We start from the raw sequence: 14,782 nt of genomic DNA, 5'->3' as shown, positions 1-14,782 counted from the left end.
TTATTCACCCCTCTGTTGCACTACCTTTCTTCATATCACTTATCCCCTGATGTGCTGCTTAATTAGTTTATTGAATGGACACCCCGACCCCATCAACAAGAATATAAACTCTGTTACAGCAGAAATTTTTATATGTTTTGTTTATGGACATATGCACAAAGCCTGGCAATAAACGTTAAATGAATATTGGCAGATGAATGAACAAATGATTACATGAATGAATGAAGGTGAGAATGGGGGAGAACCACTGTAGCATGAAACCTGAATTAATAGGAACCAGGAAGAAGATAAACTCTAAGTTATGGGGCTACAGCAGAGAAAGTGATTGTAACGCAGTAGTGAATTGTTGGGGAGGCATGACAGGGAAGGAAAATTCTACGCTGGTCCACGTAAGAGGAAGTGTTAGAAATGAGTAAATTGTTACATGTGTAGAAGCGAAGGACTGAGCTAAAGCACAGATGAACAGTTAGCTGGACATCTGGAGTCTTGATGTATCTAAAAATCAGGTGTACGGGATTGTGTAGTGAGAAGAGCTAGAAAAGGTACATGCATCAGCCAGATTGTTCTTGGCTGTGAGGACTAAAACCGTGAATGAAATTTTACCCTTAAAAACACTGGCATAGGGCTTCCCTGGTGGCGCAGTGGTGGAGAGTCCGCCTGCTGATGCAGGGGACACGGGCTCGTGCCCCGGTCCGGGAAGATACCACACGCCGCGGAGCGGCTGGGACCGTGAGCCATGGCCACTGAGCCTGCGCGTCCAGAGCCTGCGCGTCCGGAGCCTGTGCTCCGCCGCGGGAGAGGCCACAGCAGTGAGAGGCCCGCGTACCTCAAAAAAAAAAAAAAAACACTGGCATAAACAGCTAGACATTTACTCCCTCTCACAATTGAAAACCCCTAGAAGGGATGCCTCAGACTGAGATGAGTCAGCAGCTCAGTAATATCATCAAGGACCCATGTTCTTTCCATCTCTCCATGCCCTTCAATTGTTACATAGGCTTCCTCCTCAGGTTGATTCCAAAATGACTGCTACAATTCCAGGCCTCACATTTTCAACATTAACACATCCAGAGGAAGAAGAGAGATTCTTGTCTCTTCCTGTGGGTCTAGCTTAGAAATAATCAACCTTCTCAGAAGACATTAAGAAATAATCAACCTTCTCAGAAGACACTTAACACACTTACCCTCACATGTCATAGACCAGAGTTAGACCACGTGCCCATTTCTGAGTAGCTTCTTCATTTAACAAATGCTTAGTGAGCCCATCTAATGTCACCAAGCACTGTCCTAGGCATCTTTAAACACTACAGCATTAAAAAAAGTAAAACCCTTGCCTCCGTGGAATTTATATTCTGGTTGGGGAAACCAAAAATGCACAAATTAACAGATACAATGTCAGGTTATAAATTCTGTGAACAAAAACACGGTAGTGTAATAGAGAAAGAAGAATAGATATACACCAGGGGAAGAGTTTGGGCTTGGGTGGGCAGAGAAAGAGTCTCTGAGGAAGTGGCTTTTAAGCAGAGACCTGAGTGAACTGAAGGAGGGAGCCATGTGAATATCTCAGAAAAGCTGTTTCTATACAGAGAGAACAGCAAGTCCAGAGCCCTGAGCCAAGAATGAGTTTGGCAAAGCTCAAGAAACACTGTGGAAGGTAAAGTGTCTAGAACAGGATAAGAAAACTAGAATATGTAAGGAATATGTGAGGTCAGAAAGTTAGCAATGGGGGAAGATCACAATGGGTCCTAGGCCTTGGTAAGGATGCTGGATTTTATTCTAAGGGGGATAGGAAGGCATTGAATGATTTTGAAGAGGAGAGTGGTGTGATGTGATTTACATTGTGAAAAGGATCACTCTGCCCACAGAGAATCGATTGTAGGGGGGCAAGTGCAGAATCAGAGATAGGAGACTAGAACAGAAGTACAGGTGAAAAGAACATTGTGGCTTGGAGAAGGATGATAGTGGTGACGATCAGAAGTGGTTTGGATTGAGAATACATTGTGAAACTAGTGAAATGGCTAACCTCTAGCCAGCTGAGTGGACTACCCCTCATTGTTTAAACTGATCTTCTGGAAGGCATTCATATGGAGGAGTTGAGCATAATGTCCGCTGCAGAGTATATTAGCATCGGATTATGAAGAAACTTTAGCTATGTGCATCTCAACAAATGTTGGCTGAATAGCTAGAAAGCATGTAGCAGGCTGATTTGTCTGAGAGGCAGACACTAAGATAGAGCTGGGGTGCAGGATGATTATTAGGCCATCCCACAGGCTCTACATCCAGAGCAGCTGGAGTTTCTGCAGTGCCTTTCACAGGTATTACCAATGGTCTATCAGGCTGCAGTTTCTGAGTGATCTGGTATGTACTATAACTAGTAGTTCCCATAGTTATAAGCCTACTCCCACTTCTCCTTTGATGTAAAGTGTATCATCCTGGTCTGATTTAATGATATGTGGGAACCTGGTCTGGTTTATCAAGTGTTTGATGATAAACTAGAGATATATTGTTTTTTTACTATCTTGGAGAGGGAAATTTTCAGAGGGTTCTTCTTGGCCTTCCCTAATATGATAGCTCTTACCTCACAGGAGCAGGACTTGATGTGAGAGTTATCCCAATTACCAAGTATGCCTATTCCAATTATACGTTCAGAGAGTGATAAAATAACCACCATCTGTGTCTATAAGCTCAGTGGATCCCTTGTGGTCTTATATTGGCCAGAACCCCATTTATTACCTGGTCCCATATGTACACACTCAAACAGGAAGGCCACGATTGGTAAGTTCAATAGTCCTCCAAATGTACAAGCATCACCCTTTCCCCAGTGCAGTTACCAGAATAAATGGCCATAGTTACCTCTGGGAATAAATGGGGAAGATTGTTACCATGTTCATTTGTCAAAGTATTGCAAGATATTTCCTGCTGGGAAAGATCAATAAGATTGGGTCTGAAAACTGATTCATATACAGGAACTAGACAAACATGAAAGATAGAATGGACCTCTAAAGATGTCCAAACCCTAATTCCTGGAGCCTGCGAATATGTTATGTTAAATGGCAGAGGGGACTTTGCCATTGTAATTAAGGTTACAGACCTGCACCTTAGAATTGGGAGATTGTCTTGCATTATCTGGGTGGGCCCAATCTAATCACAAGAGCCTTTTCAAGTGGAGAACATTCTCAGGTGGAGTCAAAGAGATGTGAAAGAAGAGGAAGGAAAGGGAGGTACAGAAAAAGGGAATGTCCAAGAGAGTCTACAAGGGATAAGGATTCAGTGCTGGCTCTGAGATGTGGGAGCCCACATGCAAGGCTCCTACAAGAAAATGCGAGAACAGAAAGTGACTTTGGAAGCTAGGGGCGACCCCCAGCTGACAGCCAGCAAATAAATGACAACTTCAACCATACAACCACAAAGAACTGAATTTGGCCAACAACTTGAATGACCTTGAATGTAGAGTCTATGGAAAGAAGTGGGGTGAAATGAAAGCCTATAATTCTAGGCTAGCTCATGAAAGATCTGACAAGATAGGCTTAGACTGCTTACAAGCTCCTCAGAGCAAGACAGTCTTAAAGAGAAGACCATGCCAGGAGCCAGAAGCAAAGAGGGAAAGGAACTAAGAGATGTCCAGCTGAGAAATCACCAATTAAGGGGATCATCTTGGGAAAGGTCAACCAAATACTCCATCTCTGTGGTGAAAAGAGTTTTTCAGACTTCTAGCAAGAGGCCATTTGACAAGGGTCATCAGCAGAGTGCTGGGAAGGTGGTGCTATTACCAGCAGTAAGACAGCAGGTTTAAAAGGCTTTAGCTCTAACTATAGAGGGAAGGCCTTTGGCATGATGAGGAAACTGATAAGACTCTGAATACTGTTGGGAACAAGAGGAACCTGGTAGAGAATGACCCAGAAAGGATCAATGACTATTTAAAATATATCAAAAAGGAGCTGAGTTTTTAAAATCAAAACTGGTTGAGAGTACATATCCTGTTATATAAAGAAAGACATGCATATACTGTAAGCGGAAAGCCATAAAAAGCTCATTATGGCGATCACCTATTTTCTCCTCCCTCGGGTTGTATCTCCTTCTCTACACCGCATCAGCTTTCTCATTATTTTATGCTCCTCATAATTTGAGTTTGTATATCAATTTGTTGGACCTTTTCTCTATATCATAACTTTTCACCTTAAACTCACACTGCTCACTGGAAAACATTTCATGTGTTTCTCATTCCAAATTTAAGTTTATAGAAGCAAGAACTAGACAGAACTGAGTCATCTTTTCAAGTCCATAGGGCTTATTGTTGCCTGGCCAGCCTATAGTCAAAGGACCATTTGTGAGATACATGACAGCTCAAGCAGCCAATGTTGTCACAGAGGTAGGCTTGTTTAGAAGTGAGTGTGGTCAGGGAAGGTGCTACAGCCAATGTCTATGTAGCACACTGGCTGATGTTTTCCTATAATGCACTCAGAACTCAGGCCATCCATGGCTTCCTTTGTTTACACACTGGGCATGGAAGGTAGAAAAGCCCATTGGTTAGATCTTAGGAATAAAAAGTATTTCTCCAAAGGAGGAGTTTATATTGAATCCATTCCCTACTCCTAAACACCCTCCTCACCTTTTCTGGAACTCTTTCTAGAATAAGCCATCTGATTAAAACCACCTGAGAGCCTGACACTCTCCAAAGGATACCAAGCAGCTGTCTTTAGGAAGATTGAGCTTTCACTGCCCTCTAGTGGCAGTGGAAGAAGTAGTTCCTTTGCTAATAATTGGGGTGCAAGTTTGAATGGATGAGCAGGATCCATCTTATTGGCCAAAAAGAACCATTGGTTTTTATATGGAGGAGTAAAAAAGGAGTATGTATAAAATGCCAAAGCAGTCCGGGAAGAAAGGAAGAGCAAGGAGGAAAGCCTGAATGCCGGGAGGCCCAAGCTTGGAGAGCAAATATAAGTGAAGATGAGACCCAGAAGGTACTAACCAGGGAATGAAGAATTGTCTGAATGACAGGAGCTGTGTGGGAGCAAAGTCTTCATTAGAGGACTGCCTGCATAGCCTCACCTGAAGGGGATCATCTATGCAGAAGTCATCCATTTTCAGCATTTTCAGGCTTTGAACCACCTGCACCCAAGTGTGTGTCTAGAATAATGTCAAACCCAAGCCACCTCTGAACTCTCCCATGGGATGCTTCCCCACAATATGCCTTCAGCTCTGAAATTAATGCCTGGAACATAATTAAATGCTCAGAAGCTGGTTTCATGAACTGTGACATCAACAGGGAAGACTAGACCCTAAGTAGAATGTTGAAAGGAACTTCTGCATAATTATTTGAATAATGCAATAAAAATAGTATGGCATCCCACCTAAGATATTGGAAAATAGATTCCTATGTTATACTTAAAACAAATATTTTTCTTGAAATCACTCAACTAAATATTATTTGTAACTGAAATAGCTGGATGTAGGTAGACCTCTGTACAGACCCAGTGCAAATATGAGGCATACGCTTGTCCTTTACAGCAGAAAAGTATATACTGTTGAATAGCTTACCTGCAAATTGTCAAGCTATTAAGCTACTTAGGTGAGTAAGTATGGATTCATTCTTAAAACTAGAGAGTAAATGCATAGTGATGTATAACTTTAACTGTTGTAGCCAAGATAAACCTACCTAAACCAGGAAGACCTATTTGTCTTCCATGGGGCTTGTTGTATATTGATTCTAAGCTGAGTACACTGTGTCAATGGAAGACTGTAAGCTAGTTATTGTGCGTGATGATCTAGCTGGTTATTACAAAAGCATCTACTTTAGATCATCTTATATCATCCACTAGGAGATGTCTAGCCTGTGAGAGTCAACCAAATATTTATGAATAATATGCTGGAGATATACTGTAGGAAAAATGATAAATTGTCCAGAGTAGTCACTAAAAATGACTCTCAATAACCTGTTCTACTGTTCGAATGTTTGCAGTTTACATGGGCCATGCAAAGAGACTCTGGGAACTTCACCCAGTGAGAAATCAAACTGCATCCCATTGAATTTATGGATAAAAAGAATCCCATTGAACTTATGGATCAGTCATCGAAGCAGACCATAACATTCCCCAAAGGGATAAACACCTTGTACCATAAACAAGACATGGGGAACATAGTATTCATGTCAAATTAGAGTGTTGTTGGCAAGCACAAAATAGCTAAGACAAGAAATATTTTCTCAATTTGGTGTTGAAGAACTAGGCTTACCTTCTGTGTTTGGGAAGAGAATAATATGGGATGGATCGTGTTAAATATATGGCATAAATTTCTGTTTAATACTAATTAGTAAATGCAATCTCTTATCCCCGAGGCCAGGTAAGGAGGCCCTGCAAAGGAAAAAGTCCCTGTGCCCATGGTTCTTGTCAGTGTACAGCAGCATTACCTGGAAGGCTTGTTCAAACACAGATTGCTGGGACCCCTTGTCCTGAGTTTCTGACGCAGCAGTCTGGGACGGAGCACCAGTATTTGCATTTCTAAGTGCCCAGGTGATCCTGATAATGCTGATCTGAGAAACCACATTCTGCAATCACCCTTTGCAGCATGTTGGACTTAGTATTTTTGAGAACTTCAGGAACAAGAATGTGGAGGTGACACACATCAAGTTAGAAAATGAAAAAGAGGAATGCAGATGACTGATTCTTCCTGTCCCCATTTCTAACCTTATAAGAAAGGGAAAGAACCTATGCTAATTTTTTCTTATGTTCTTTACATACATTACGTCATTTAATAGGCACAGTAGTCTTGAGCAAACATAATGTTATAAATTATATATAAATAATAAAATGTATAAAGCCCAAGCATCCTGTGGCTCTTTTTGTCATTTTCCATTCAAAGAAACGTTAGTCTGATATCTAGAATAATTGGAGAAAAATGCAACTTTATGCTAAATTTGTTTTTCAAAACACCAAAAAGTGAACAATGCTCATAAAGCATACCAAAAGTCTTTTCTTCCCATCTCTTTTCCTTTCAATATCTTTCAGAGGCATATGTAATATACAAATATTTTTCTGGAAGACCATGAAAGATTTGGGGCCATAAAAACTTCTATAACCAGACCAGAAGATCTTGTGTCAGCCCAATTAACTGAGAACTCACGGAATGTGATTGGGTTTCTCTCTGGCTCTTAAAATTTGCATTTGAATTACGTTGACCAGAAAAAAGAAAAATCCCAGTGAATTGAGGTGAGTTTATTCCTCAGAGTCCTCAATTCTCATTTAGCCCAATCCACATTCTACTTTAAAGATTGCTATATTTAAAATTATAGGGATATCCTAATATCTATCTTGAAGTGGTTTTTGTAGAATCGATTTTGATCAGTTAAAGTGTTGTCCCATGACTGAAACCCAGCCAATCACAGTACCACATTTTCCTTGGCTACAGTGACTGAGCTAGACTGATTAAATTCCCTCCTGGAGCTTTTCACCTGCGAGTAAAGTTTCTATCTTTCCATCAGGATTGCCAGTGGCCATTTTGGAATAAGGGAGATAGCATGTTAATCAAGCTAAGAAGAGACAAGCAGAGCTGGGAAATAGACAGAGGATCCTTAGAAGAGACATAGGAATGTATCCTTAGAAGCAAAAATCATGGGAAACACTGCTATATTTGAATTCCAAATTTTCCACATACCTTGGGAAAGTTACTTAACCTTTTTGAACCTTAGGTTATTCATCTCAAAAACAGGTATCTTGTAGGGTTGTTGTGAGGACTGAATGAATATATATATATATATATATATATATATATATATATATATATACACACACATACATACATATATATGTATATATAGTGCTTAGGATAGTGTCTGACACATAGTAAGTACTGTATACATGTTGGATATTTTTATGACATCCTTTGGTCTCCCGTTCTACCCAGTAAAGTGAGTAAATAGGTCAAAATACCTTATACTAGCCTCTACCATAATTAATGAGCACAAAAGATATACACATTTCTCAAACTGGAACTTTAGTGCAACAGTTACTGGATGTATTAAATCCCAGATACCTTGAAAAAGAGTATAATATTTGTACAATGGTATTCTACTATATGTACTTAAAGAGCTGTACTTCATTTTCTTAAAAGTAAGATATACAGATCCCTATTTAGTCCTTCACCTAGAATATATTGATGTTATGAATTGGGAAAGTATAAATCTGTGAAGAAAAACTATATTATTCAAGCATATACTATATCCTAAACAATAATTAATTTCTTCTTTGTAAAATGGGGAGTTCAACTAAGTTATCTTTTATAGTTTTTAGTTCTAAAAATTCTCTAAAACTGTAGCTCTTTAAAAACTTATGTTTTCAGAATCATAAGACTTTGTTACAAGAAAACATTTAAGAATCATTGGCTAGACTTTTTATATTAAAGAGAGAGGTCCACATGACTTAGTACAATTTCTTCAATATCGTTCTAACAATGGCAGGTGCTTGACTTAAAAGCTGCCGGGAAAAAGAAGAGAGAGAGTTAAAATGAAAATACAGTCAAGTAGAAAAAAAAATTAACTTTTTATAAGACAAAGAGTGGAGAAAATTGAAGGCAGGTCAGGAACCCATATGAGACTGCTAGAGAGAGCACTGTAAGAATACGTTTCTAGAAGGAAGTAGAAAGAGATTGCTTTACAATCCAGGTGGAATGGTGACCTTTATTTTTTATTAGTAGACTATTATGGATTTTGCAAGTACTGGCTGTTGGGGGCCTCAGCTGTTAGAGACTCAGGAACATCCTATAATTTTGTTCCTTTTTTTTTTTTTTTGCTATTAATTAACCTTCAAATAAGCCTCTCTAGTTTTGCAGAGTGATTTCCATATTCTAATCCAAGTGAATGGTGTGAAGTATTAAAAATACAACAAATAAAAAGAGAAACTCATATGAAACCACAGCTATTTATAGGCTAAGAACTATTCAATGAATCTAAATTGAGACTATTGTTCACTCCTCCTAGGTCAATAAAATGTTAATATAATAATAAGTTCCTTGTTGTCTTCTTTTTCCCTTAACCGTGCATGGATAACTAAAATCATGAGTCTGTCCTGGTGTAAAACACAGCTTTTAAGTAGAGAATATTAAAATATTTCAAGAAATCCTCCATGGACTCTTCAAGATCAAACTCCCCGTCTGCAAAAAAAAAAAAAAAAAAAAAAAAAAAAAGTTAGTTAAATAGCTATCTTTGGAGAAATTTTCTCTTGTGAATCTGAAGAAAATTTTAAAATGATATAAATATATGTTGATGCAAAGACATGAGGGAAGAGGGATGAGAGAACCTATGCCAAGGTGCTGTTTGGCTTATTCTCTTCACTTCTTCATTCTTATCCTCATCCCTATTCCCTCCCACCATAGGGTTATTTCTACTCTTAGTGGATCCAGTTTACCTCCTGCCTCCTAGAACTGGTTTAGCTCTAGGCTCCTGACCTCATAAGACATTATTTGGCATCAAGATCATTCTTGCTCCTGGGCTCTACACCTACTGCTCAGGCTGTGCTTAGTAATGCTCCCACCTTCTTTGGATCTGAGTGATGAGAGTTCTTTTCCTTTGTCCCTCTCCCATGTTCCCAGCCTATATTTTAGATCCTATGTTATGGCTTTTCAGATATTCACCAAGTCCCTCAAGGAGGATCTGTTTTACCACCCTAAACCTCCTTCCTTATGCTGATGGCCTAGAATACTCTATACTCTTATTCCTCAAGTGGAAAGTTCTCAAGCTCTTTGCCTTTATGGACTGCATGCCAATCATCCTCCCTTTTGTATACCCTCTGATTATGTGTTAGAATCATCTTGTATAGTAATTGTTTTCCAGTCCTAGCGTCCTTCAGTTTCATGCAGTAGCATCCGAAGCCCTAGTGTTGATTGTTTGTGACAAATAGTCTCAACTCTATAAAATAAATCTAAATGTCAACTATAAGGATTGAAGGAATCATGAACAAAAGATGAAATAGAATTTCTATTAAGGTCCGAAGTTGTGACCTTTTCCTAATGCTTATTAAAATTTCTTCAGTGTTCACTAGTATTTTAATTAACTTGTTTTTTGCAAAGTTTATTTCCCCAAACCATAATGTTTTTTAATATTTCCCAGTTCTGTAACAACAACAACAATAAAACTCTCTGGAAAAATTCTTAGAAAGTGCAACATGCAAATTATCTTCAGTAGATTAACTTTTTTAAATACACATTTGCATTACAGTTTAGCTAGCACACAGAACTCTTGCTTTATAGTGGAGCTTAGAAAGTTGTGTTGACTCTGATGTGACATGGTATATGCTGGAGCTCATATACCATTTTGTCCATTTTAAAAAGGACAAAAGTGAAATGTAATGTTAATGGCTCGGAGCTCTGAAAATTTCTCTTGCTTCTGCTGTGTCTCCATTAATGTAACATTCTTTTATCCGCTTTGAGAATTCAATTCATAGGCAGTTAGACCACTGATTTTAGGATCACACCTATTGAGTAATATTTAGAAGTTGAATATGGGCTTCCTGCCTATTGAGTCATGTCCCAAAGGAATCAAACTAAACATTTTTATTATTTTATAAATCATACCCTTACAGATGTGATCGAAATGCAAATATAACCTTGTGGACAATGTTTATAATCTGACTGTGTATGTAATGAAGAGAGTCTGACTGAAAGACCATACAATCTTTTCCAAAACAGACAGACATTAAAGCAGACCCTGGTTTGCAGAAAATATTTGCTGAAGCTGCCATTTGTCATGACACTCTTCATGTCTGAGCAGGTGTATGTTGTACAAAATGCAAAGAATACTGGTTGCACTTTGATTTCATATACACCCAGTGCCAGTTTCAATTAAATCTATTCTGATAATATTAACATAGGTATAGCTTCAAATTTGCAAGTGTCCTAATACATTTGCTAAAAGCAAAGAAACAAACAAACCTAGAGTTATACCATGTCCGTTTGCTAAATTTTATGCAATAAGGTACCCTCAAAGGACTCAGTCCTGACAGGCTTTTATGAGCACAGAGATTTAGCTCAAGTTGTTAATCCAACATCAGCCTGGTCTGGCTACTTGGGCAACACGGGACTAAACATTTGCTTGGGGTATGGAAATCAGAAAATGGTCTCAGGGTATTACATTTGATCTGGAACTTGTAGGCTAAGTAAGATTTTGCTAGGAGTATCTGGGAGGAAGGAGGTTTGTGGGCAGAAATAACAACACCAGAAAAGTGTCACAGATCTGAACGTACATGGCTGGGTCTGGGAAATGCTGAGTGCCCTAGAGTGAGCTTGGAGCTAAGGATGGTGGGAATGAGACGGGAGGGACTTTAATGTTGTAATAAAAAAGAAGGGGCCACTGGAGGTGTTTAAGCAGAAGGCCAAAATGTTATAGCCGAAATTTTAAAGATTAGCCTGGCAGATGAAGGGAGCATGAATGAATTATAAGGCAGGAAAACCCAGTAAGAATCCTTTCCTAACAATCCAGATGAGAGGTAATAGGCACCTGGAGTAAGACAAAAGCAAGGAAAGGTCTTTGACAAATAAAAGCCATTTCTACCACCCTCCAGCCTCATTTTCATCCTCCTCATTCTTTTTTGGTGGGTAGGGGGGACGTGGGGGGATCATTTAAAAAATATCTTTTCTCGATTTCTAAATGAAAGACTTTTCCCCCTACTTTTCATTCTGTAACAACTGTCCCACAGAATTACGCTGAGGATTCAATAAAGCAGCACATCTGAACACATAATTAACAACATACATATGCTATGTATTTTGCAAACATGTTTCTACATTTATAACATACATTGATTGCTTTCACTTTATAGCACAAGGATTTTTACTTTAAAGGACTTAAGATTGTTTCTTGAAGATGTCTTCCAAGTAATCAACCCTCTTCCAATTTCCTGCATGATCCATACCCAATTTACCAACTTCCCACTCTTACATTTCCACTTAAATGTCTGTTGGCACATATATCTGGTAGGAAAAGAAATTTAGTTGGTTGCTTCTCCTGAATTTCCTATGACCATGAATGGCTCACATGTTTTTTTAGTAACTCAGGCTGTAAGGCTTAGCTTTCTAGGTGTGAAACCTCTGCAAAGCTTCACGTGCCTGTCCTCCTTTCTGTTTCTCCTGCTCTCACCCTTTCATAGGCCTCAAAATTGCTCAGGAACTATATCCAAATCCGCTGACCTGCTCCATGGGCTTCCTCCAGCACACTGCTGTAGGATGACCCTTCCTAAAGTGGACGCTCCTCATAATATTCCTCTGATCAAAAACCTCCAATTACATTTACAAGCACAGCCTGGTTTTCAGTCACATTTCCTATCTCTTACCTTCACAAAGTCTTAGTATGCCTCATATTTTTCGGACTTGGAATGTGTTCTTTCCAGGAACATCATCTCCCTTATGAAGCTTTTTTCTGATATCTTTTTCCCCATTACCAACTATGGTCTCGATCACCATTAAAACTCCATAGCATTTTTTTTAAGAGAAATTATTTAATTTGATAAAATGTATCTTTGGTTCTTCTTTTTTGTTTTAAACATCTTTATTAGAGTATAATTGCTTTACAATGGTGTGTCAGTTTCTGCTTTATAACCAAGTGAATCAGGTATACATATACATATGTTCCCATATCTCTTCCCTCTTGCGTCTCCCTCCCTCCCACCCTCCGTATCCCACCCCTCTAGGTGGTCACAAAGCACCGAGCTGATCTCCCTGTGCTATGTGGCTGCTTCCCACTAGCTGTCTATTTTACGTTTGGTAGTGTATGTATGTCCATGCCACTCTCTCACTTTGTCACAGCTTACCCTTCCCCCTCCCCGTATCCTCAAGTCCATTCTCTAGTAGGTCTGCATATTTATTCCCGTCTTGCCCCTAGGTTCTTCTGACCATTTTCTCTTTCTTTTTTTCTTTTTTCTTTTTTTTTAGATTCCATATATATGTGTTAGCATACAGTATTTGTTTTTCTCTTTCTGACTTACTTCACTCTGTAGGACAGTCTCTAGGTCCATCCACCTCACTACAGATAACTCAGTTTCGTTCCTTTTTATGGCTGAGTAATATTCCATTGTATATATGTGCCCCATCTTCTTTATCCATTCATCTGTTGATGGACACTTAGGTTGCTTCCATGTCCTGGCTATTGTAAATAGAGCTGCAATGAACATTTTGGTACATGACTCTTTTTGAATTATGGTTTTCTCAGGGTATATGCCCAGTAGTGGGATTGCTGGGTTGTGTGGTAGTTCTATTTTTAAAACTCCACAGCATTTTAATCCCTTCTTTCTGTGCGTCTTTAATGTACATTATAGTAAATAATTGTCTTATCCTCAAAAATGCACTAGATTTTAAACTTCTTGTGGGCAGAGGCTATGCTGTCCATAACTGATGCTACTGCAGAATCATGCATGCAGAAGCAGTTCACTAAGCATCAGATTTATTTAATTTTATTGAACGTACCCTCAAAGCATGTATTTTCCTAATGGGGGTATAGCTGTTCCATTTTAGGTGAATGTGAAAGATTTTCTCAGGCACCTTTCTGCTTTTGGTTATCAACATCACCACCAGTATATTCATTATCAAGAAAGAACCATTGAATGTCTGCAATTTCAAGGCATGCCCAGTTTGGTAGAACTGAGTGCTGTCAGCACAGACCCAATGCAGATTTTACTCCCTGATTTCATTGGTGGTGATGGTCAAAGTTAAGCAAGTTTTGGTGACAATGTCAATGCATTTAAATAATGAAATGAGATAGCTACGGCTACTCTTCACATTGATAAAATGCAGACGTTTAGGCACTGCCATGATTTTGTTGGGAGATGGAGCTCACTTCTTGTTAATTAAGTCTTATTAACTGTGAAGCTTATCAAACACACATATCTTCACCATAAAGCACATCACATCCTTCTTTCACTTTAGAAACTCCAGATAGCACTTCAGCACTATGCTTTGGGGCCATTTTAAGTAGCGAAACCACTAACACGAAGCACATGGCACTAAGTAGACCTCGAACAGGATACTTGTTTACGGTATGAGAGCTGAAAGAAGAAGACGGAGGAGTTGCCTTGTTTGACCTCAGCTGGGAATGTGCAGGTTGGGTGACTTAAACTTGTCATCACTCTGCACGTGTCTAGGTAAAAGGTGTTGATATGGGAGTTTCAGATAAATTTTAGCATGTAGAGGAATTCACAAATATGGAATCTGCAAATTATGAGGTTCATTTGTACTAAGGACAATTCAACCACCAGGCAGCCAAAGATTATATAATCTTTTTTTAGTTCTTACTGAAGTTGAAATGATGTTTATTAAGTTTCTCACAGTTCCTCAGCTCACATTTTATACTAAAGGTAAGGAGCTGTTTATAGTTGCCACATATATTCACTGTTTTAAGCCTCTAAACTTTTAATTATATAGTTCCCTCTGCCTGCAATGCTGTACTATCTTCTTCATTACTTAATTCCCATTTAATCCTAACAGCTCAAGTTAGTATAGCTCCACCAGGAAGCCTACTAAGTGATCTCCTGAAAGTATGCGTTCCTCTATCTTGGCACATGGAATTTAATACATTTTCTGTCTCCTCTATATTGAGAACTTCTTAATAAGGCTTACATTTACCCATTTTGTAGCCTTAATATCTAGCACAATGCCTGGAACATAATACGTGCCAAATATTGCATTGCATTGAACTGAACTAGGAAGGGTGTGGGAAGAAGAGCTAATTTTAAAAACGATGAGAATGTAACTTGAATATGTAGAAAAACAACTTTAAAAAATAGGACTGAATTTAATCAGTTTGAGT

Source organism: Tursiops truncatus, chromosome 11, assembly GCF_011762595.2.
Source record: "Tursiops truncatus isolate mTurTru1 chromosome 11, mTurTru1.mat.Y, whole genome shotgun sequence".
Classification (NCBI taxonomy): domain Eukaryota; kingdom Metazoa; phylum Chordata; class Mammalia; order Artiodactyla; family Delphinidae; genus Tursiops; species Tursiops truncatus.
The sequence above is the reverse complement of the archived record's forward strand: the minus strand, read 5'-3'. Positions refer to the sequence as shown.